Source organism: Eleutherodactylus coqui, chromosome 11, assembly GCF_035609145.1.
Source record: "Eleutherodactylus coqui strain aEleCoq1 chromosome 11, aEleCoq1.hap1, whole genome shotgun sequence".
NCBI classification, from domain to species: Eukaryota; Metazoa; Chordata; class Amphibia; order Anura; family Eleutherodactylidae; genus Eleutherodactylus; species Eleutherodactylus coqui.
Genome location: NC_089847.1, coordinates 52,920,013 through 52,943,272, shown reverse-complemented (window position 1 = coordinate 52,943,272; position 23,260 = coordinate 52,920,013). Strand labels below are relative to the sequence as shown.

Below are 23,260 nucleotides of genomic sequence, written 5' to 3'. Positions count from 1 at the left end.
GAGATTTCTTTAGCTGGACTTTGCAGTTAGATGACTCAAGATATCATCTGTGGAAGCTATTTTTCTTTTGGCAGAACATCTGCGTATGTGTAAATGGGCAAAATTCTATCGGTCCCAAGAGTAAATGGGTCTGCCCGAATACTGCCATGCTTTCATCAGCTTCTTCCTCGTTAGTATAGTGGCGAGTAGTCACGCGGGAGACCGGGGTTCGATTCCCCGACGGGGAGTGCTTTTCTCGTTTTCTACGAAGCTATTTCCCAAGACTGTCGCCATCTTTGACAAAGTCCATCTCAAGAAGAAGTGCTTCCTGCTAAATGCTAAGAAGCATGCCACTTTGCTATCCTCTTGCCTATGTACTATTTACAACACCAGGTTATGTTTTTCTGCATTTCACCTCCAAACAGCGCTTTGTCCCCAGGAATCACTGCAGCTTTACCTTTGGGGAAAGAGAAAAAGTCTGATTTGTCAGACTTGAGATTTCTTTAGCTGGACTTTGCAGTTAGATGACTCAAGATATCATCTGTGGAAGCTATTTTTCTTTTGGCAGAACATCTGCGTATGTGTAAATGGGCAAAATTCTATCGGTCCCAAGAGTAAATGGGTCCGCCCGAATACTGCCATGCTTTCATCAGCTTCTTCCTCGTTAGTATAGTGGTGAGTATCCCCGCCTGTCACGCGGGAGACTGGGGTTCGATTCCCCGACGGGGAGTGCTTTTCTCGTTTTCTACGAAGCTATTTCCAAAGACTGTCGCCATCTTTGACAAAGTCCATCTCAAGAAGAAGTGCTTCCTGCTAAATGCTAAGAAGCATGCCACTTTGCTATCCTCTTGCCTATGTACTATTTACAACACCAGGTTATGTTTTTCTGCATTTCACCTCCAAACAGCGCTTTGTCCCCAGGAATCACTGCAGCTTTACCTTTGGGGAAAAGGAAAAAGTCTGATTTGTCAGACTTGAGATTTCTTTAGCTGGACTTTGCAGTTAGATGACTCAAGATATCATCTGTGGAAGCTATTTTTCTTTTGGCAGAACATCTGCGTATGTGTAAATGGGCAAAATTCTATCGGTCCCAAAAGTAAATGGGTCCACCCGAATACTGCCATGCTTTCATCAGCTTCTTCCTTGTTAGTATAGTGGTGAGTATCCCCGCCTGTCACGCGGGAGACCGGGGTTCGATTCCCTGACGGGGAGTGCTTTTCTCGTTTTCTACAAAGCTATTTCCCAAGACTGTCACCATCTTTGACAAAGTCCATCTCAAGAAGAAGTGCTTCCTGCTAAATGCTAAGAAGCATGCCACTTTGCTATCCTCTTGCCTATGTACTGTTTACAACACCAGGTTATGTTTTTCTGCATTTCACCTCCAAACAGCTCTTTGTCCCCAGGAATCACTGCAGCTTTACCTTTGGGGAAAAGGAAAAAGTCTGATTTGTCAGACTTGAGATTTCTTTAGCTGGACTTTGCAGTTAGATGACTCAAGATATCATCTGTGGAAGCTATTTTTCTTTTGGCAGAACATCTGCGTATGTGTAAATGGGCAAAATTCTATCGGTCCCAAGAGTAAATGGGTCCGCCCGAATACTGCCATGCTTTCATCAGCTTCTTCCTCGTTAGTATAGTGGTGAGTATCCCCGCCTGTCACGCGGGAGACCGGGGTTCGATTCCCCGACGGGGAGTGCTTTTCTCGTTTTCTACGAAGCTATTTCCCAAGACTGTCGCCATCTTTGACAAAGTCCATCTCAAGAAGAAGTGCTTCCTGCTAAATGCTAAGAAGCATGCCACTTTGCTATCCTCTTGCCTATGTACTGTTTACAACACCAGGTTATGTTTTTCTGCATTTCACCTCCAAACAGCGCTTTGTCCCCAGGAATCACTGCAGCTTTACCTTTGGGGAAAGAGAAAAAGTCTGATTTGTCAGACTTGAGATTTCTTTAGCTGGACTTTGCAGTTAGATGACTCAAGATATCATCTGTGGAAGCTATTTTTCTTTTGGCAGAACATCTGCGTATGTGTAAATGGGCAAAATTCTATCGGTCCCAAAAGTAAATGGGTCCACCCGAATACTGCCATGCTTTCATCAGCTTCTTCCTTGTTAGTATAGTGGTGAGTATCCCCGCCTGTCACGCGGGAGACCGGGGTTCGATTCCCTGACGGGGAGTGCTTTTCTCGTTTTCTACGAAGCTATTTCCCAAGACTGTCGCCATCTTTGACAAAGTCCATCTCAAGAAGAAGTGCTTCCTGCTAAATGCTAAGAAGCATGCCACTTTGCTATCCTCTTGCCTATGTACTATTTACAACACCAGGTTATGTTTTTCTGCATTTCACCTCCAAACAGCTCTTTGTCCCCAGGAATCACTGCAGCTTTACCTTTGGGGAAAAGGAAAAAGTCTGATTTGTCAGACTTGAGATTTCTTTAGCTGGACTTTGCAGTTAGATGACTCAAGATATCATCTGTGGAAGCTATTTTTCTTTTGGCAGAACATCTGCGTATGTGTAAATGGGCAAAATTCTATCGGTCCCAAGAGTAAATGGGTCCGCCCGAATACTGCCATGCTTTCATCAGCTTCTTCCTCGTTAGTATAGTGGTGAGTATCCCCGCCTGTCACGCGGGAGACCGGGGTTCGATTCCCCGACGGGGAGTGCTTTTCTCGTTTTCTACGAAGCTATTTCCCAAGACTGTCGCCATCTTTGACAAAGTCCATCTCAAGAAGAAGTGCTTCCTGCTAAATGCTAAGAAGCATGCCACTTTGCTATCCTCTTGCCTATGTACTGTTTACAACACCAGGTTATGTTTTTCTGCATTTCACCTCCAAACAGCGCTTTGTCCCCAGGAATCACTGCAGCTTTACCTTTGGGGAAAAGGAAAAAGTCTGATTTGTCAGACTTGAGATTTCTTTAGCTGGACTTTGCAGTTAGATGACTCAAGATATCATCTGTGGAAGCTATTTTTCTTTTGGCAGAACATCTGCGTATGTGTAAATGGGCAAAATTCTATCGGTCCCAAGAGTAAATGGGTCCGCCCGAATACTGCCATGCTTTCATTAGCTTCTTCCTCGTTAGTATAGTGGTGAGTATCCCCGCCTGTCACGCGGGAGACCGGGGTTCGATTCCCCGACGGGGAGTGCTTTTCTCGTTTTCTACGAAGCTATTTCCAAAGACTGTCGCCATCTTTGACAAAGTCCATCTCAAGAAGAAGTGCTTCCTGCTAAATGCTAAGAAGCATGCCACTTTGCTATCCTCTTGCCTATGTACTATTTACAACACCAGGTTATGTTTTTCTGCATTTCACCTCCAAACAGCGCTTTGTCCCCAGGAATCACTGCAGCTTTACCTTTGGGGAAAAGGAAAAAGTCTGATTTGTCAGACTTGAGATTTCTTTAGCTGGACTTTGCAGTTAGATGACTCAAGATATCATCTGTGGAAGCTATTTTTCTTTTGGCAGAACATCTGCGTATGTGTAAATGGGCAAAATTCTATCGGTCCCAAGAGTAAATGGGTCTGCCCGAATACTGCCATGCTTTCATCAGCTTCTTCCTCGTTAGTATAGTGGCGAGTAGTCACGCGGGAGACCGGGGTTCGATTCCCCGACGGGGAGTGCTTTTCTCGTTTTCTACGAAGCTATTTCCCAAGACTGTCGCCATCTTTGACAAAGTCCATCTCAAGAAGAAGTGCTTCCTGCTAAATGCTAAGAAGCATGCCACTTTGCTATCCTCTTGCCTATGTACTATTTACAACACCAGGTTATGTTTTTCTGCATTTCACCTCCAAACAGCGCTTTGTCCCCAGGAATCACTGCAGCTTTACCTTTGGGGAAAGAGAAAAAGTCTGATTTGTCAGACTTGAGATTTCTTTAGCTGGACTTTGCAGTTAGATGACTCAAGATATCATCTGTGGAAGCTATTTTTCTTTTGGCAGAACATCTGCGTATGTGTAAATGGGCAAAATTCTATCGGTCCCAAGAGTAAATGGGTCCGCCCGAATACTGCCATGCTTTCATCAGCTTCTTCCTCGTTAGTATAGTGGTGAGTATCCCCGCCTGTCACGCGGGAGACTGGGGTTCGATTCCCCGACGGGGAGTGCTTTTCTCGTTTTCTACGAAGCTATTTCCAAAGACTGTCGCCATCTTTGACAAAGTCCATCTCAAGAAGAAGTGCTTCCTGCTAAATGCTAAGAAGCATGCCACTTTGCTATCCTCTTGCCTATGTACTATTTACAACACCAGGTTATGTTTTTCTGCATTTCACCTCCAAACAGCGTTTTGTCCCCAGGAATCACTGCAGCTTTACCTTTGGGGAAAAGGAAAAAGTCTGATTTGTCAGACTTGAGATTTCTTTAGCTGGACTTTGCAGTTAGATGACTCAAGATATCATCTGTGGAAGCTATTTTTCTTTTGGCAGAACATCTGCGTATGTGTAAATGGGCAAAATTCTATCGGTCCCAAGAGTAAATGGGTCTGCCCGAATACTGCCATGCTTTCATCAGCTTCTTCCTCGTTAGTATAGTGGCGAGTAGTCACGCGGGAGACCGGGGTTCGATTCCCCGACAGGGAGTGCTTTTCTCGTTTTCTACAAAGCTATTTCCCAAGACTGTCACCATCTTTGACAAAGTCCATCTCAAGAAGAAGTGCTTCCTGCTAAATGCTAAGAAGCATGCCACTTTGCTATCCTCTTGCCTATGTACTGTTTACAACACCAGGTTATGTTTTTCTGCATTTCACCTCCAAACAGCGCTTTGTCCCCAGGAATCACTGCAGCTTTACCTTTGGGGAAAGAGAAAAAGTCTGATTTGTCAGACTTGAGATTTCTTTAGCTGGACTTTGCAGTTAGATGACTCAAGATATCATCTGTGGAAGCTATTTTTCTTTTGGCAGAACATCTGCGTATGTGTAAATGGGCAAAATTCTATCGGTCCCAAGAGTAAATGGGTCTGCCCGAATACTGCCATGCTTTCATCAGCTTCTTCCTCGTTAGTATAGTGGCGAGTAGTCACGCGGGAGACCGGGGTTCGATTCCCCGACGGGGAGTGCTTTTCTCGTTTTCTACGAAGCTATTTCCCAAGACTGTCGCCATCTTTGACAAAGTCCATCTCAAGAAGAAGTGCTTCCTGCTAAATGCTAAGAAGCATGCCACTTTGCTATCCTCTTGCCTATGTACTGTTTACAACACCAGGTTATGTTTTTCTGCATTTCACCTCCAAACAGCGCTTTGTCCCCAGGAATCACTGCAGCTTTACCTTTGGGGAAAGAGAAAAAGTCTGATTTGTCAGACTTGAGATTTCTTTAGCTGGACTTTGCAGTTAGATGACTCAAGATATCATCTGTGGAAGCTATTTTTCTTTTGGCAGAACATCTGCGTATGTGTAAATGGGCAAAATTCTATCGGTCCCAAAAGTAAATGGGTCCACCCGAATACTGCCATGCTTTCATCAGCTTCTTCCTTGTTAGTATAGTGGTGAGTATCCCCGCCTGTCACGCGGGAGACCGGGGTTCGATTCCCTGACGGGGAGTGCTTTTCTCGTTTTCTACGAAGCTATTTCCCAAGACTGTCGCCATCTTTGACAAAGTCCATCTCAAGAAGAAGTGCTTCCTGCTAAATGCTAAGAAGCATGCCACTTTGCTATCCTCTTGCCTATGTACTATTTACAACACCAGGTTATGTTTTTCTGCATTTCACCTCCAAACAGCTCTTTGTCCCCAGGAATCACTGCAGCTTTACCTTTGGGGAAAAGGAAAAAGTCTGATTTGTCAGACTTGAGATTTCTTTAGCTGGACTTTGCAGTTAGATGACTCAAGATATCATCTGTGGAAGCTATTTTTCTTTTGGCAGAACATCTGCGTATGTGTAAATGGGCAAAATTCTATCGGTCCCAAGAGTAAATGGGTCTGCCCGAATACTGCCATGCTTTCATCAGCTTCTTCCTCGTTAGTATAGTGGCGAGTAGTCACGCGGGAGACCGGGGTTCGATTCCCCGACGGGGAGTGCTTTTCTCGTTTTCTACGAAGCTATTTCCCAAGACTGTCGCCATCTTTGACAAAGTCCATCTCAAGAAGAAGTGCTTCCTGCTAAATGCTAAGAAGCATGCCACTTTGCTATCCTCTTGCCTATGTACTATTTACAACACCAGGTTATGTTTTTCTGCATTTCACCTCCAAACAGCGCTTTGTCCCCAGGAATCACTGCAGCTTTACCTTTGGGGAAAGAGAAAAAGTCTGATTTGTCAGACTTGAGATTTCTTTAGCTGGACTTTGCAGTTAGATGACTCAAGATATCATCTGTGGAAGCTATTTTTCTTTTGGCAGAACATCTGCGTATGTGTAAATGGGCAAAATTCTATCGGTCCCAAGAGTAAATGGGTCTGCCCGAATACTGCCATGCTTTCATCAGCTTCTTCCTCGTTAGTATAGTGGTGAGTATCCCCGCCTGTCACGCGGGAGACCGGGGTTCGATTCCCCGACGGGGAGTGCTTTTCTCGTTTTCTACGAAGCTATTTCCCAAGACTGTCGCCATCTTTGACAAAGTCCATCTCAAGAAGAAGTGCTTCCTGCTAAATGCTAAGAAGCATGCCACTTTGCTATCCTCTTGCCTATGTACTGTTTACAACACCAGGTTATGTTTTTCTGCATTTCACCTCCAAACAGCGCTTTGTCCCCAGGAATCACTGCAGCTTTACCTTTGGGGAAAGAGAAAAAGTCTGATTTGTCAGACTTGAGATTTCTTTAGCTGGACTTTGCAGTTAGATGACTCAAGATATCATCTGTGGAAGCTATTTTTCTTTTGGCAGAACATCTGCGTATGTGTAAATGGGCAAAATTCTATCGGTCCCAAGAGTAAATGGGTCTGCCCGAATACTGCCATGCTTTCATCAGCTTCTTCCTCATTAGTATAGTGGTGAGTATCCCCACCTGTCACGCGGGAGACCGGGGTTCGATTCCCCGACGGGGAGTGCTTTTCTCGTTTTCTACGAAGCTATTTCCCAAGACTGTCGCCATCTTTGACAAAGTCCATCTCAAGAAGAAGTGCTTCCTGCTAAATGCTAAGAAGCATGCCACTTTGCTATCCTCTTGCCTATGTACTATTTACAACACCAGGTTATGTTTTTCTGCATTTCACCTCCAAACAGCGCTTTGTCCCCAGGAATCACTGCAGCTTTACCTTTGGGGAAAGAGAAAAAGTCTGATTTGTCAGACTTGAGATTTCTTTAGCTGGACTTTGCAGTTAGATGACTCAAGATATCATCTGTGGAAGCTATTTTTCTTTTGGCAGAACATCTGCGTATGTGTAAATGGGCAAAATTCTATCGGTCCCAAGAGTAAATGGGTCCGCCCGAATACTGCCATGCTTTCATCAGCTTCTTCCTCGTTAGTATAGTGGTGAGTATCCCCGCCTGTCACGCAGGAGACCGGGGTTCGATTCCCCAACGGGGAGTGCTTTTCTCGTTTTCTACGAAGCTATTTCCCAAGACTGTCGCCATCTTTGACAAAGTCCATCTCAAGAAGAAGTGCTTCCTGCTAAATGCTAAGAAGCATGCCACTTTGCTATCCTCTTGCCTATGTACTATTTACAACACCAGGTTATGTTTTTCTGCATTTCACCTCCAAACAGCGCTTTGTCCCCAGGAATCACTGCAGCTTTACCTTTGGGGAAAGAGAAAAAGTCTGATTTGTCAGACTTGAGATTTCTTTAGCTGGACTTTGCAGTTAGATGACTCAAGATATCATCTGTGGAAGCTATTTTTCTTTTGGCAGAACATCTGCGTATGTGTAAATGGGCAAAATTCTATCGGTCCCAAAAGTAAATGGGTCCACCCGAATACTGCCATGCTTTCATCAGCTTCTTCCTTGTTAGTATAGTGGTGAGTATCCCCGCCTGTCACGCGGGAGACCGGGGTTCGATTCCCTGACGGGGAGTGCTTTTCTCGTTTTCTACGAAGCTATTTCCCAAGACTGTCGCCATCTTTGACAAAGTCCATCTCAAGAAGAAGTGCTTCCTGCTAAATGCTAAGAAGCATGCCACTTTGCTATCCTCTTGCCTATGTACTATTTACAACACCAGGTTATGTTTTTCTGCATTTCACCTCCAAACAGCTCTTTGTCCCCAGGAATCACTGCAGCTTTACCTTTGGGGAAAAGGAAAAAGTCTGATTTGTCAGACTTGAGATTTCTTTAGCTGGACTTTGCAGTTAGATGACTCAAGATATCATCTGTGGAAGCTATTTTTCTTTTGGCAGAACATCTGCGTATGTGTAAATGGGCAAAATTCTATCGGTCCCAAGAGTAAATGGGTCTGCCCGAATACTGCCATGCTTTCATCAGCTTCTTCCTCGTTAGTATAGTGGCGAGTAGTCACGCGGGAGACCGGGGTTCGATTCCCCGACGGGGAGTGCTTTTCTCGTTTTCTACGAAGCTATTTCCCAAGACTGTCGCCATCTTTGACAAAGTCCATCTCAAGAAGAAGTGCTTCCTGCTAAATGCTAAGAAGCATGCCACTTTGCTATCCTCTTGCCTATGTACTATTTACAACACCAGGTTATGTTTTTCTGCATTTCACCTCCAAACAGCGCTTTGTCCCCAGGAATCACTGCAGCTTTACCTTTGGGGAAAGAGAAAAAGTCTGATTTGTCAGACTTGAGATTTCTTTAGCTGGACTTTGCAGTTAGATGACTCAAGATATCATCTGTGGAAGCTATTTTTCTTTTGGCAGAACATCTGCGTATGTGTAAATGGGCAAAATTCTATCGGTCCCAAGAGTAAATGGGTCTGCCCGAATACTGCCATGCTTTCATCAGCTTCTTCCTCGTTAGTATAGTGGTGAGTATCCCCGCCTGTCACGCGGGAGACCGGGGTTCGATTCCCCGACGGGGAGTGCTTTTCTCGTTTTCTACGAAGCTATTTCCCAAGACTGTCGCCATCTTTGACAAAGTCCATCTCAAGAAGAAGTGCTTCCTGCTAAATGCTAAGAAGCATGCCACTTTGCTATCCTCTTGCCTATGTACTGTTTACAACACCAGGTTATGTTTTTCTGCATTTCACCTCCAAACAGCGCTTTGTCCCCAGGAATCACTGCAGCTTTACCTTTGGGGAAAGAGAAAAAGTCTGATTTGTCAGACTTGAGATTTCTTTAGCTGGACTTTGCAGTTAGATGACTCAAGATATCATCTGTGGAAGCTATTTTTCTTTTGGCAGAACATCTGCGTATGTGTAAATGGGCAAAATTCTATCGGTCCCAAGAGTAAATGGGTCTGCCCGAATACTGCCATGCTTTCATCAGCTTCTTCCTCATTAGTATAGTGGTGAGTATCCCCACCTGTCACGCGGGAGACCGGGGTTCGATTCCCCGACGGGGAGTGCTTTTCTCGTTTTCTACGAAGCTATTTCCCAAGACTGTCGCCATCTTTGACAAAGTCCATCTCAAGAAGAAGTGCTTCCTGCTAAATGCTAAGAAGCATGCCACTTTGCTATCCTCTTGCCTATGTACTATTTACAACACCAGGTTATGTTTTTCTGCATTTCACCTCCAAACAGCGCTTTGTCCCCAGGAATCACTGCAGCTTTACCTTTGGGGAAAGAGAAAAAGTCTGATTTGTCAGACTTGAGATTTCTTTAGCTGGACTTTGCAGTTAGATGACTCAAGATATCATCTGTGGAAGCTATTTTTCTTTTGGCAGAACATCTGCGTATGTGTAAATGGGCAAAATTCTATCGGTCCCAAGAGTAAATGGGTCCGCCCGAATACTGCCATGCTTTCATCAGCTTCTTCCTCGTTAGTATAGTGGTGAGTATCCCCGCCTGTCACGCGGGAGACCGGGGTTCGATTCCCCGACGGGGAGTGCTTTTCTCGTTTTCTACGAAGCTATTTCCCAAGACTGTCGCCATCTTTGACAAAGTCCATCTCAAGAAGAAGTGCTTCCTGCTAAATGCTAAGAAGCATGCCACTTTGCTATCCTCTTGCCTATGTACTATTTACAACACCAGGTTATGTTTTTCTGCATTTCACCTCCAAACAGCGCTTTGTCCCCAGGAATCACTGCAGCTTTACCTTTGGGGAAAAGGAAAAAGTCTGATTTGTCAGACTTGAGATTTCTTTAGCTGGACTTTGCAGTTAGATGACTCAAGATATCATCTGTGGAAGCTATTTTTCTTTTGGCAGAACATCTGCGTATGTGTAAATGGGCAAAATTCTATCGGTCCCAAGAGTAAATGGGTCTGCCCGAATACTGCCATGCTTTCATCAGCTTCTTACTCGTTAGTATAGTGGTGAGTATCCCCGCCTGTCACGCGGGAGACCGGGGTTCGATTCCCCGACGGGGAGTGCTTTTCTCGTTTTCTACGAAGCTATTTCCCAAGACTGTCGCCATCTTTGACAAAGTCCATCTCAAGAAGAAGTGCTTCCTGCTAAATGCTAAGAAGCATGCCACTTTGCTATCCTCTTGCCTATGTACTGTTTACAACACCAGGTTATGTTTTTCTGCATTTCACCTCCAAACAGCGCTTTGTCCCCAGGAATCACTGCAGCTTTACCTTTGGGGAAAAGGAAAAAGTCTGATTTGTCAGACTTGAGATTTCTTTAGCTGGACTTTGCAGTTAGATGACTCAAGATATCATCTGTGGAAGCTATTTTTCTTTTGGCAGAACATCTGCGTATGTGTAAATGGGCAAAATTCTATCGGTCCCAAGAGTAAATGGGTCCGCCCGAATACTGCCATGCTTTCATTAGCTTCTTCCTCGTTAGTATAGTGGTGAGTATCCCCGCCTGTCACGCGGGAGACCGGGGTTCGATTCCCCGACGGGGAGTGCTTTTCTCGTTTTCTACGAAGCTATTTCCAAAGACTGTCGCCATCTTTGACAAAGTCCATCTCAAGAAGAAGTGCTTCCTGCTAAATGCTAAGAAGCATGCCACTTTGCTATCCTCTTGCCTATGTACTATTTACAACACCAGGTTATGTTTTTCTGCATTTCACCTCCAAACAGCGCTTTGTCCCCAGGAATCACTGCAGCTTTACCTTTGGGGAAAGAGAAAAAGTCTGATTTGTCAGACTTGAGATTTCTTTAGCTGGACTTTGCAGTTAGATGACTCAAGATATCATCTGTGGAAGCTATTTTTCTTTTGGCAGAACATCTGCGTATGTGTAAATGGGCAAAATTCTATCGGTCCCAAGAGTAAATGGGTCCGCCCGAATACTGCCATGCTTTCATCAGCTTCTTCCTCGTTAGTATAGTGGTGAGTATCCCCGCCTGTCACGCGGGAGACCGGGGTTCGATTCCCCGACGGGGAGTGCTTTTCTCGTTTTCTACGAAGCTATTTCCCAAGACTGTTGCCATCTTTGACAAAGTCCATCTCAAGAAGAAGTGCTTCCTGCTAAATGCTAAGAAGCATGCCACTTTGCTATCCTCTTGCCTATGTACTGTTTACAACACCAGGTTATGTTTTTCTGCATTTCACCTCCAAACAGCGCTTTGTCCCCAGGAATCACTGCAGCTTTACCTTTGGGGAAAGAGAAAAAGTCTGATTTGTCAGACTTGAGATTTCTTTAGCTGGACTTTGCAGTTAGATGACTCAAGATATCATCTGTGGAAGCTATTTTTCTTTTGGCAGAACATCTGCGTATGTGTAAATGGGCAAAATTCTATCGGTCCCAAGAGTAAATGGGTCCGCCCGAATACTGCCATGCTTTCATCAGCTTCTTCCTCGTTAGTATAGTGGTGAGTATCCCCGCCTGTCACGCGGGAGACCGGGGTTCGATTCCCCGACGGGGAGTGCTTTTCTCGTTTTCTACGAAGCTATTTCCCAAGACTGTCGCCATCTTTGACAAAGTCCATCTCAAGAAGAAGTGCTTCCTGCTAAATGCTAAGAAGCATGCCACTTTGCTATCCTCTTGCCTATGTACTATTTACAACACCAGGTTATGTTTTTCTGCATTTCACCTCCAAACAGCGCTTTGTCCCCAGGAATCACTGCAGCTTTACCTTTGGGGAAAAGGAAAAAGTCTGATTTGTCAGACTTGAGATTTCTTTAGCTGGACTTTGCAGTTAGATGACTCAAGATATCATCTGTGGAAGCTATTTTTCTTTTGGCAGAACATCTGCGTATGTGTAAATGGGCAAAATTCTATCGGTCCCAAGAGTAAATGGGTCTGCCCGAATACTGCCATGCTTTCATCAGCTTCTTACTCGTTAGTATAGTGGTGAGTATCCCCGCCTGTCACGCGGGAGACCGGGGTTCGATTCCCCGACGGGGAGTGCTTTTCTCGTTTTCTACGAAGCTATTTCCCAAGACTGTCGCCATCTTTGACAAAGTCCATCTCAAGAAGAAGTGCTTCCTGCTAAATGCTAAGAAGCATGCCACTTTGCTATCCTCTTGCCTATGTACTGTTTACAACACCAGGTTATGTTTTTCTGCATTTCACCTCCAAACAGCGCTTTGTCCCCAGGAATCACTGCAGCTTTACCTTTGGGGAAAAGGAAAAAGTCTGATTTGTCAGACTTGAGATTTCTTTAGCTGGACTTTGCAGTTAGATGACTCAAGATATCATCTGTGGAAGCTATTTTTCTTTTGGCAGAACATCTGCGTATGTGTAAATGGGCAAAATTCTATCGGTCCCAAGAGTAAATGGGTCCGCCCGAATACTGCCATGCTTTCATTAGCTTCTTCCTCGTTAGTATAGTGGTGAGTATCCCCGCCTGTCACGCGGGAGACCGGGGTTCGATTCCCCGACGGGGAGTGCTTTTCTCGTTTTCTACGAAGCTATTTCCAAAGACTGTCGCCATCTTTGACAAAGTCCATCTCAAGAAGAAGTGCTTCCTGCTAAATGCTAAGAAGCATGCCACTTTGCTATCCTCTTGCCTATGTACTATTTACAACACCAGGTTATGTTTTTCTGCATTTCACCTCCAAACAGCGCTTTGTCCCCAGGAATCACTGCAGCTTTACCTTTGGGGAAAAGGAAAAAGTCTGATTTGTCAGACTTGAGATTTCTTTAGCTGGACTTTGCAGTTAGATGACTCAAGATATCATCTGTGGAAGCTATTTTTCTTTTGGCAGAACATCTGCGTATGTGTAAATGGGCAAAATTCTATCGGTCCCAAGAGTAAATGGGTCTGCCCGAATACTGCCATGCTTTCATCAGCTTCTTCCTCGTTAGTATAGTGGCGAGTAGTCACGCGGGAGACCGGGGTTCGATTCCCCGACGGGGAGTGCTTTTCTCGTTTTCTACGAAGCTATTTCCCAAGACTGTCGCCATCTTTGACAAAGTCCATCTCAAGAAGAAGTGCTTCCTGCTAAATGCTAAGAAGCATGCCACTTTGCTATCCTCTTGCCTATGTACTATTTACAACACCAGGTTATGTTTTTCTGCATTTCACCTCCAAACAGCGCTTTGTCCCTAGGAATCACTGCAGCTTTACCTTTGGGGAAAGAGAAAAAGTCTGATTTGTCAGACTTGAGATTTCTTTAGCTGGACTTTGCAGTTAGATGACTCAAGATATCATCTGTGGAAGCTATTTTTCTTTTGGCAGAACATCTGCGTATGTGTAAATGGGCAAAATTCTATCGGTCCCAAGAGTAAATGGGTCCGCCCGAATACTGCCATGCTTTCATCAGCTTCTTCCTCGTTAGTATAGTGGTGAGTATCCCCGCCTGTCACGCGGGAGACCGGGGTTCGATTCCCCGACGGGGAGTGCTTTTCTCGTTTTCTACGAAGCTATTTCCCAAGACTGTTGCCATCTTTGACAAAGTCCATCTCAAGAAGAAGTGCTTCCTGCTAAATGCTAAGAAGCATGCCACTTTGCTATCCTCTTGCCTATGTACTATTTACAACACCAGGTTATGTTTTTCTGCATTTCACCTCCAAACAGCGCTTTGTCCCCAGGAATCACTGCAGCTTTACCTTTGGGGAAAGAGAAAAAGTCTGATTTGTCAGACTTGAGATTTCTTTAGCTGGACTTTGCAGTTAGATGACTCAAGATATCATCTGTGGAAGCTATTTTTCTTTTGGCAGAACATCTGCGTATGTGTAAATGGGCAAAATTCTATCGGTCCCAAGAGTAAATGGGTCTGCCCGAATACTGCCATTCTTTCATCAGCTTCTTCCTCGTTAGTATAGTGGCAAGTAGTCACGCGGGAGACCGGGGTTCGATTCCCCAACGGGGAGTGCTTTTCTCGTTTTCTACGAAGCTATTTCCCAAGACTGTCGCCATCTTTGACAAAGTCCATCTCAAGAAGAAGTGCTTCCTGCTAAATGCTAAGAAGCATGCCACTTTGCTATCCTCTTGCCTATGTACTATTTACAACACCAGGTTATGTTTTTCTGCATTTCACCTCCAAACAGCGCTTTGTCCCCAGGAATCACTGCAGCTTTACCTTTGGGGAAAGAGAAAAAGTCTGATTTGTCAGACTTGAGATTTCTTTAGCTGGACTTTGCAGTTAGATGACTCAAGATATCATCTGTGGAAGCTATTTTTCTTTTGGCAGAACATCTGCGTATGTGTAAATGGGCAAAATTCTATCGGTCCCAAGAGTAAATGGGTCCGCCCGAATACTGCCATGCTTTCATTAGCTTCTTCCTCGTTAGTATAGTGGTGAGTATCCCCGCCTGTCACGCGGGAGACCGGGGTTCGATTCCCCGACGGGGAGTGCTTTTCTCGTTTTCTACGAAGCTATTTCCAAAGACTGTCGCCATCTTTGACAAAGTCCATCTCAAGAAGAAGTGCTTCCTGCTAAATGCTAAGAAGCATGCCACTTTGCTATCCTCTTGCCTATGTACTATTTACAACACCAGGTTATGTTTTTCTGCATTTCACCTCCAAACAGCGCTTTGTCCCCAGGAATCACTGCAGCTTTACCTTTGGGGAAAAGGAAAAAGTCTGATTTGTCAGACTTGAGATTTCTTTAGCTGGACTTTGCAGTTAGATGACTCAAGATATCATCTGTGGAAGCTATTTTTCTTTTGGCAGAACATCTGCGTATGTGTAAATGGGCAAAATTCTATCGGTCCCAAGAGTAAATGGGTCTGCCCGAATACTGCCATGCTTTCATCAGCTTCTTCCTCGTTAGTATAGTGGCGAGTAGTCACGCGGGAGACCGGGGTTCGATTCCCCGACGGGGAGTGCTTTTCTCGTTTTCTACGAAGCTATTTCCCAAGACTGTCGCCATCTTTGACAAAGTCCATCTCAAGAAGAAGTGCTTCCTGCTAAATGCTAAGAAGCATGCCACTTTGCTATCCTCTTGCCTATGTACTATTTACAACACCAGGTTATGTTTTTCTGCATTTCACCTCCAAACAGCGCTTTGTCCCCAGGAATCACTGCAGCTTTACCTTTGGGGAAAGAGAAAAAGTCTGATTTGTCAGACTTGAGATTTCTTTAGCTGGACTTTGCAGTTAGATGACTCAAGATATCATCTGTGGAAGCTATTTTTCTTTTGGCAGAACATCTGCGTATGTGTAAATGGGCAAAATTCTATCGGTCCCAAGAGTAAATGGGTCCGCCCGAATACTGCCATGCTTTCATCAGCTTCTTCCTCGTTAGTATAGTGGTGAGTATCCCCGCCTGTCACGCGGGAGACCGGGGTTCGATTCCCCGACGGGTAGTGCTTTTCTCGTTTTCTACGAAGCTATTTCCCAAGACTGTTGCCATCTTTGACAAAGTCCATCTCAAGAAGAAGTGCTTCCTGCTAAATGCTAAGAAGCATGCCACTTTGCTATCCTCTTGCCTATGTACTATTTACAACACCAGGTTATGTTTTTCTGCATTTCACCTCCAAACAGCGCTTTGTCCCCAGGAATCACTGCAGCTTTACCTTTGGGGAAAGAGAAAAAGTCTGATTTGTCAGACTTGAGATTTCTTTAGCTGGACTTTGCAGTTAGATGACTCAAGATATCATCTGTGGAAGCTATTTTTCTTTTGGCAGAACATCTGCGTATGTGTAAATGGGCAAAATTCTATCGGTCCCAAGAGTAAATGGGTCTGCCCGAATACTGCCATGCTTTCATCAGCTTCTTCCTCGTTAGTATAGTGGCAAGTAGTCACGCGGGAGACCGGGGTTCGATTCCCCGACGGGGAGTGCTTTTCTCGTTTTCTACGAAGCTATTTCCCAAGACTGTCGCCATCTTGACAAAGTCCATCTCAAGAAGAAGTGCTTCCTGCTAAATGCTAAGAAGCATGCCACTTTGCTATCCTCTTGCCTATGTACTATTTACAACACCAGGTTATGTTTTTCTGCATTTCACCTCCAAACAGCGCTTTGTCCCCAGGAATCACTGCAGCTTTACCTTTGGGGAAAGAGAAAAAGTCTGATTTGTCAGACTTGAGATTTCTTTAGCTGGACTTTGCAGTTAGATGACTCAAGATATCATCTGTGGAAGCTATTTTTCTTTTGGCAGAACATCTGCGTATGTGTAAATGGGCAAAATTCTATCGGTCCCAAGAGTAAATGGGTCTGCCCGAATACTGCCATGCTTTCATCAGCTTCTTCCTCGTTAGTATAGTGGTGAGTATCCCCGCCTGTCACGCGGGAGACCGGGGTTCGATTCCCCGACGGGGAGTGCTTTTCTCGTTTTCTACGAAGCTATTTCCCAAGACTGTCGCCATCTTTGACAAAGTCCATCTCAAGAAGAAGTGCTTCCTGCTAAATGCTAAGAAGCATGCCACTTTGCTATCCTCTTGCCTATGTACTATTTACAACACCAGGTTATGTTTTTCTGCATTTCACCTCCAAACAGCGCTTTGTCCCCAGGAATCACTGCAGCTTTACCTTTGGGGAAAGAGAAAAAGTCTGATTTGTCAGACTTGAGATTTCTTTAGCTGGACTTTGCAGTTAGATGACTCAAGATATCATCTGTGGAAGCTATTTTTCTTTTGGCAGAACATCTGCGTATGTGTAAATGGGCAAAATTCTATCGGTCCCAAGAGTAAATGGGTCTGCCCGAATACTGCCATGCTTTCATCAGCTTCTTCCTCGTTAGTATAGTGGCAAGTAGTCACGCGGGAGACCGGGGTTCGATTCCCCGACGGGGAGTGCTTTTCTCGTTTTCTACGAAGCTATTTCCCAAGACTGTCGCCATCTTTGACAAAGTCCATCTCAAGAAGAAGTGCTTCCTGCTAAATGCTAAGAAGCATGCCACTTTGCTATCCTCTTGCCTATGTACTATTTACAACACCAGGTTATGTTTTTCTGCATTTCACCTCCAAACAGCGCTTTGTCCCCAGGAATCACTGCAGCTTTACCTTTGGGGAAAGAGAAAAAGTCTGATTTGTCAGACTTGAGATTTCTTTAGCTGGACTTTGCAGTTAGATGACTCAAGATATCATCTGTGGAAGCTATTTTTCTTTTGGCAGAACATCTGCGTATGTGTAAATGGGCAAAATTCTATCGGTCCCAAGAGTAAATGGGTCTGCCCGAATACTGCCATGCTTTCATCAGCTTCTTCCTCGTTAGTATAGTGGTGAGTATCCCCGCCTGTCACGCGGGAGACCGGGGTTCGATTCCCCGACGGGGAGTGCTTTTCTCGTTTTCTACGAAGCTATTTCCCAAGACTGTCGCCATCTTTGACAAAGTCCATCTCAAGAAGAAGTGCTTCCTGCTAAATGCTAAGAAGCATGCCACTTTGCTATCCTCTTGCCTATGTACTATTTACAACACCAGGTTATGTTTTTCTGCATTTCACCTCCAAACAGCGCTTTGTCCCCAGGAATCACTGCAGCTTTACCTTTGGGGAAAGAGAAAAAGTCTGATTTGTCAGACTTGAGATTTCTTTAGCTGGACTTTGCAGTTAGATGACTCAAGATATCATCTGTGGAAGCTATTTTTCTTTTGGCAGAACATCTGCGTATGTGTAAATGGGCAAAATTCTATCGGTCCCAAGAGTAAATGGGTCTGCCCGAATACTGCCATGCTTTCATCAGCTTCTTCCTCGTTAGTATAGTGGTGAGTATCCCCGCCTGTCACGCGGGAGACCGGGGTTCGATTCCCCGACGGGGAGTGCTTTTCTCGTTTTCTACGAAGCTATTTCCCAAGACTGTCGCCATCTTTGACAAAGTCCATCTCAAGAAGAAGTGCTTCCTGCTAAATGCTAAGAAGCATGCCACTTTGCTATCCTCTTGCCTATGTACTATTTACAACACCAGGTTATGTTTTTCTGCATTTCACCTCCAAACAGCGCTTTGTCCCCAGGAATCACTGCAGCTTTACCTTTGGGGAAAGAGAAAAAGTCTGATTTGTCAGACTTGAGATTTCTTTAGCTGGACTTTGCAGTTAGATGACTCAAGATATCATCTGTGGAAGCTATTTTTCTTTTGGCAGAACATCTGCGTATGTGTAAATGGGCAAAATTCTATCGGTCCCAAGAGTAAATGGGTCTGCCCGAATACTGCCATGCTTTCATCAGCTTCTTCCTCGTTAGTATAGTGGCAAGTAGTCACGCGGGAGACCGGGGTTCGATTCCCCGACGGGGAGTGCTTTTCTCGTTTTCTACGAAGCTATTTCCCAAGACTGTCGCCATCTTTGACAAAGTCCATCTCAAGAAGAAGTGCTTCCTGCTAAATGCTAAGAAGCATGCCACTTTGCTATCCTCTTGCCTATGTACTATTTACAACACCAGGTTATGTTTTTCTGCATTTCACCTCCAAACAGCGCTTTGTCCCCAGGAATCACTGCAGCTTTACCTTTGGGGAAAGAGAAAAAGTCTGATTTGTCAGACTTGAGATTTCTTTAGCTGGACTTTGCAGTTAGATGACTCAAGATATCATCTGTGGAAGCTTTTTTTCTTTTGGCAGAACATCTGCGTATGTGTAAATGGGCAAAATTCTATCGGTCCCAAGAGTAAATGGGTCTGCCCGAATACTGCCATGCTTTCATCAGCTTCTTCCTCGTTAGTATAGTGGCAAGTAGTCACGCGGGAGACCGGGGTTCGATTCCCCGACGGGGAGTGCTTTTCTCGTTTTCTACGAAGCTATTTCCCAAGACTGTCGCCATCTTTGACAAAGTCCATCTCAAGAAGAAGTGCTTCCTGCTAAATGCTAAGAAGCATGCCACTTTGCTATCCTCTTGCCTATGTACTATTTACAACACCAGGTTATGTTTTTCTGCATTTCACCTCCAAACAGCGCTTTGTCCCCAGGAATCACTGCAGCTTTACCTTTGGGGAAAGAGAAAAAGTCTGATTTGTCAGACTTGAGATTTCTTTAGCTGGACTTTGCAGTTAGATGACTCAAGATATCATCTGTGGAAGCTATTTTTCTTTTGGCAGAACATCTGCGTATGTGTAAATGGGCAAAATTCTATCGGTCCCAAGAGTAAATGGGTCTGCCCGAATACTGCCATGCTTTCATCAGCTTCTTCCTCATTAGTATAGTGGTGAGTATCCCCACCTGTCACGCGGGAGACCGGGGTTCGATTCCCCGACGGGGAGTGCTTTTCTCGTTTTCTACGAAGCTATTTCCCAAGACTGTCGCCATCTTTGACAAAGTCCATCTCAAGAAGAAGTGCTTCCTGCTAAATGCTAAGAAGCATGCCACTTTGCTATCCTCTTGCCTATGTACTATTTACAACACCAGGTTATGTTTTTCTGCATTTCACCTCCAAACAGCGCTTTGTCCCCAGGAATCACTGCAGCTTTACCTTTGGGGAAAGAGAAAAAGTCTGATTTGTCAGACTTGAGATTTCTTTAGCTGGACTTTGCAGTTAGATGACTCAAGATATCATCTGTGGAAGCTATTTTTCTTTTGGCAGAACATCTGCGTATGTGTAAATGGGCAAAATTCTATCGGTCCCAAGAGTAAATGGGTCTGCCCGAATACTGCCATGCTTTCATCAGCTTCTTCCTCGTTAGTATAGTGGCAAGTAGTCACGCGGGAGACCGGGGTTCGATTCCCCGACGGGGAGTGCTTTTCTCGTTTTCTACGAAGCTATTTCCCAAGACTGTCGCCATCTTTGACAAAGTCCATCTCAAGAAGAAGTGCTTCCTGCTAAATGCTAAGAAGCATGCCACTTTGCTATCCTCTTGCCTATGTACTGTTTACAACACCAGGTTATGTTTTTCTGCATTTCACCTCCAAACAGCGCTTTGTCCCCAGGAATCACTGCAGCTTTACCTTTGGGGAAAAGGAAAAAGTCTGATTTGTCAGACTTGAGATTTCTTTAGCTGGACTTTGCAGTTAGATGACTCAAGATATCATCTGTGGAAGCTATTTTTCTTTTGGCAGAACATCTGCGTATGTGTAAATGGGCAAAATTCTATCGGTCCCAAGAGTAAATGGGTCCGCCCGAATACTGCCATGCTTTCATTAGCTTCTTCCTCGTTAGTATAGTGGTGAGTATCCCCGCCTGTCACGCGGGAGACCGGGGTTCGATTCCCCGACGGGGAGTGCTTTTCTCGTTTTCTACGAAGCTATTTCCAAAGACTGTCGCCATCTTTGACAAAGTCCATCTCAAGAAGAAGTGCTTCCTGCTAAATGCTAAGAAGCATGCCACTTTGCTATCCTCTTGCCTATGTACTATTTACAACACCAGGTTATGTTTTTCTGCATTTCACCTCCAAACAGCGCTTTGTCCCCAGGAATCACTGCAGCTTTACCTTTGGGGAAAAGGAAAAAGTCTGATTTGTCAGACTTGAGATTTCTTTAGCTGGACTTTGCAGTTAGATGACTCAAGATATCATCTGTGGAAGCTATTTTTCTTTTGGCAGAACATCTGCGTATGTGTAAATGGGCAAAATTCTATCGGTCCCAAGAGTAAATGGGTCTGCCCGAATACTGCCATGCTTTCATCAGCTTCTTCCTCGTTAGTATAGTGGCGAGTAGTCACGCGGGAGACCGGGGTTCGATTCCCCGACGGGGAGTGCTTTTCTCGTTTTCTACGAAGCTATTTCCCAAGACTGTCGCCATCTTTGACAAAGTCCATCTCAAGAAGAAGTGCTTCCTGCTAAATGCTAAGAAGCATGCCACTTTGCTATCCTCTTGCCTATGTACTATTTACAACACCAGGTTATGTTTTTCTGCATTTCACCTCCAAACAGCGCTTTGTCCCCAGGAATCACTGCAGCTTTACCTTTGGGGAAAGAGAAAAAGTCTGATTTGTCAGACTTGAGATTTCTTTAGCTGGACTTTGCAGTTAGATGACTCAAGATATCATCTGTGGAAGCTATTTTTCTTTTGGCAGAACATCTGCGTATGTGTAAATGGGCAAAATTCTATCGGTCCCAAGAGTAAATGGGTCCGCCCGAATACTGCCATGCTTTCATCAGCTTCTTCCTCGTTAGTATAGTGGTGAGTATCCCCGCCTGTCACGCGGGAGACCGGGGTTCGATTCCCCGACGGGTAGTGCTTTTCTCGTTTTCTACGAAGCTATTTCCCAAGACTGTTGCCATCTTTGACAAAGTCCATCTCAAGAAGAAGTGCTTCCTGCTAAATGCTAAGAAGCATGCCACTTTGCTATCCTCTTGCCTATGTACTATTTACAACACCAGGTTATGTTTTTCTGCATTTCACCTCCAAACAGCGCTTTGTCCCCAGGAATCACTGCAGCTTTACCTTTGGGGAAAGAGAAAAAGTCTGATTTGTCAGACTTGAGATTTCTTTAGCTGGACTTTGCAGTTAGATGACTCAAGATATCATCTGTGGAAGCTATTTTTCTTTTGGCAGAACATCTGCGTATGTGTAAATGGGCAAAATTCTATCGGTCCCAAGAGTAAATGGGTCTGCCCGAATACTGCCATGCTTTCATCAGCTTCTTCCTCGTTAGTATAGTGGCAAGTAGTCACGCGGGAGACCGGGGTTCGATTCCCCGACGGGGAGTGCTTTTCTCGTTTTCTACGAAGCTATTTCCCAAGACTGTCGCCATCTTGACAAAGTCCATCTCAAGAAGAAGTGCTTCCTGCTAAATGCTAAGAAGCATGCCACTTTGCTATCCTCTTGCCTATGTACTATTTACAACACCAGGTTATGTTTTTCTGCATTTCACCTCCAAACAGCGCTTTGTCCCCAGGAATCACTGCAGCTTTACCTTTGGGGAAAGAGAAAAAGTCTGATTTGTCAGACTTGAGATTTCTTTAGCTGGACTTTGCAGTTAGATGACTCAAGATATCATCTGTGGAAGCTATTTTTCTTTTGGCAGAACATCTGCGTATGTGTAAATGGGCAAAATTCTATCGGTCCCAAGAGTAAATGGGTCTGCCCGAATACTGCCATGCTTTCATCAGCTTCTTCCTCGTTAGTATAGTGGTGAGTATCCCCGCCTGTCACGCGGGAGACCGGGGTTCGATTCCCCGACGGGGAGTGCTTTTCTCGTTTTCTACGAAGCTATTTCCCAAGACTGTCGCCATCTTTGACAAAGTCCATCTCAAGAAGAAGTGCTTCCTGCTAAATGCTAAGAAGCATGCCACTTTGCTATCCTCTTGCCTATGTACTATTTACAACACCAGGTTATGTTTTTCTGCATTTCACCTCCAAACAGCGCTTTGTCCCCAGGAATCACTGCAGCTTTACCTTTGGGGAAAGAGAAAAAGTCTGATTTGTCAGACTTGAGATTTCTTTAGCTGGACTTTGCAGTTAGATGACTCAAGATATCATCTGTGGAAGCTATTTTTCTTTTGGCAGAACATCTGCGTATGTGTAAATGGGCAAAATTCTATCGGTCCCAAGAGTAAATGGGTCTGCCCGAATACTGCCATGCTTTCATCAGCTTCTTCCTCGTTAGTATAGTGGCAAGTAGTCACGCGGGAGACCGGGGTTCGATTCCCCGACGGGGAGTGCTTTTCTCGTTTTCTACGAAGCTATTTCCCAAGACTGTCGCCATCTTTGACAAAGTCCATCTCAAGAAGAAGTGCTTCCTGCTAAATGCTAAGAAGCATGCCACTTTGCTATCCTCTTGCCTATGTACTATTTACAACACCAGGTTATGTTTTTCTGCATTTCACCTCCAAACAGCGCTTTGTCCCCAGGAATCACTGCAGCTTTACCTTTGGGGAAAGAGAAAAAGTCTGATTTGTCAGACTTGAGATTTCTTTAGCTGGACTTTGCAGTTAGATGACTCAAGATATCATCTGTGGAAGCTATTTTTCTTTTGGCAGAACATCTGCGTATGTGTAAATGGGCAAAATTCTATCGGTCCCAAGAGTAAATGGGTCTGCCCGAATACTGCCATGCTTTCATCAGCTTCTTCCTCGTTAGTATAGTGGTGAGTATCCCCGCCTGTCACGCGGGAGACCGGGGTTCGATTCCCCGACGGGGAGTGCTTTTCTCGTTTTCTACGAAGCTATTTCCCAAGACTGTCGC

At 44.8% G+C, this 23,260-nt stretch overlaps 18 non-coding genes across 18 annotated transcripts; all 18 read left to right on the top strand.

The window, feature by feature from the left end:
- The first annotated feature begins 1,601 nt into the window (after positions 1-1,601).
- TRNAD-GUC (transfer RNA aspartic acid (anticodon GUC)) lies at positions 1,602-1,673 on the top strand. The gene has a single exon. It is a non-coding gene; the product is annotated as a tRNA-Asp (tRNA).
- An 892-nt stretch (positions 1,674-2,565) lies between these two features.
- TRNAD-GUC (transfer RNA aspartic acid (anticodon GUC)) lies at positions 2,566-2,637 on the top strand. Its single transcript has one exon. It is a non-coding gene; the product is annotated as a tRNA-Asp (tRNA).
- A 410-nt stretch (positions 2,638-3,047) lies between these two features.
- Positions 3,048-3,119, top strand: TRNAD-GUC (transfer RNA aspartic acid (anticodon GUC)). Its single transcript has one exon. It is a non-coding gene; the product is annotated as a tRNA-Asp (tRNA).
- Positions 3,120-6,385: 3,266 nt separating this feature from the next.
- TRNAD-GUC (transfer RNA aspartic acid (anticodon GUC)) lies at positions 6,386-6,457 on the top strand. The gene has a single exon. It is a non-coding gene; the product is annotated as a tRNA-Asp (tRNA).
- A 2,329-nt stretch (positions 6,458-8,786) lies between these two features.
- On the top strand, positions 8,787-8,858 carry TRNAD-GUC (transfer RNA aspartic acid (anticodon GUC)). The gene has a single exon. It is a non-coding gene; the product is annotated as a tRNA-Asp (tRNA).
- Positions 8,859-9,750: 892 nt separating this feature from the next.
- On the top strand, positions 9,751-9,822 carry TRNAD-GUC (transfer RNA aspartic acid (anticodon GUC)). Its single transcript has one exon. It is a non-coding gene; the product is annotated as a tRNA-Asp (tRNA).
- An 892-nt stretch (positions 9,823-10,714) lies between these two features.
- TRNAD-GUC (transfer RNA aspartic acid (anticodon GUC)) lies at positions 10,715-10,786 on the top strand. Its single transcript has one exon. It is a non-coding gene; the product is annotated as a tRNA-Asp (tRNA).
- Positions 10,787-11,196: 410 nt separating this feature from the next.
- On the top strand, positions 11,197-11,268 carry TRNAD-GUC (transfer RNA aspartic acid (anticodon GUC)). The gene has a single exon. It is a non-coding gene; the product is annotated as a tRNA-Asp (tRNA).
- A 410-nt stretch (positions 11,269-11,678) lies between these two features.
- On the top strand, positions 11,679-11,750 carry TRNAD-GUC (transfer RNA aspartic acid (anticodon GUC)). Its single transcript has one exon. It is a non-coding gene; the product is annotated as a tRNA-Asp (tRNA).
- An 892-nt stretch (positions 11,751-12,642) lies between these two features.
- TRNAD-GUC (transfer RNA aspartic acid (anticodon GUC)) lies at positions 12,643-12,714 on the top strand. Its single transcript has one exon. It is a non-coding gene; the product is annotated as a tRNA-Asp (tRNA).
- Positions 12,715-13,597: 883 nt separating this feature from the next.
- TRNAD-GUC (transfer RNA aspartic acid (anticodon GUC)) lies at positions 13,598-13,669 on the top strand. Its single transcript has one exon. It is a non-coding gene; the product is annotated as a tRNA-Asp (tRNA).
- An 883-nt stretch (positions 13,670-14,552) lies between these two features.
- TRNAD-GUC (transfer RNA aspartic acid (anticodon GUC)) lies at positions 14,553-14,624 on the top strand. The gene has a single exon. It is a non-coding gene; the product is annotated as a tRNA-Asp (tRNA).
- Positions 14,625-16,461: 1,837 nt separating this feature from the next.
- Positions 16,462-16,533, top strand: TRNAD-GUC (transfer RNA aspartic acid (anticodon GUC)). The gene has a single exon. It is a non-coding gene; the product is annotated as a tRNA-Asp (tRNA).
- An 883-nt stretch (positions 16,534-17,416) lies between these two features.
- Positions 17,417-17,488, top strand: TRNAD-GUC (transfer RNA aspartic acid (anticodon GUC)). The gene has a single exon. It is a non-coding gene; the product is annotated as a tRNA-Asp (tRNA).
- A 410-nt stretch (positions 17,489-17,898) lies between these two features.
- TRNAD-GUC (transfer RNA aspartic acid (anticodon GUC)) lies at positions 17,899-17,970 on the top strand. Its single transcript has one exon. It is a non-coding gene; the product is annotated as a tRNA-Asp (tRNA).
- A 2,311-nt stretch (positions 17,971-20,281) lies between these two features.
- On the top strand, positions 20,282-20,353 carry TRNAD-GUC (transfer RNA aspartic acid (anticodon GUC)). Its single transcript has one exon. It is a non-coding gene; the product is annotated as a tRNA-Asp (tRNA).
- A 1,837-nt stretch (positions 20,354-22,190) lies between these two features.
- Positions 22,191-22,262, top strand: TRNAD-GUC (transfer RNA aspartic acid (anticodon GUC)). Its single transcript has one exon. It is a non-coding gene; the product is annotated as a tRNA-Asp (tRNA).
- An 883-nt stretch (positions 22,263-23,145) lies between these two features.
- TRNAD-GUC (transfer RNA aspartic acid (anticodon GUC)) lies at positions 23,146-23,217 on the top strand. The gene has a single exon. It is a non-coding gene; the product is annotated as a tRNA-Asp (tRNA).
- The last annotated feature ends 43 nt before the right edge of the window (positions 23,218-23,260 follow it).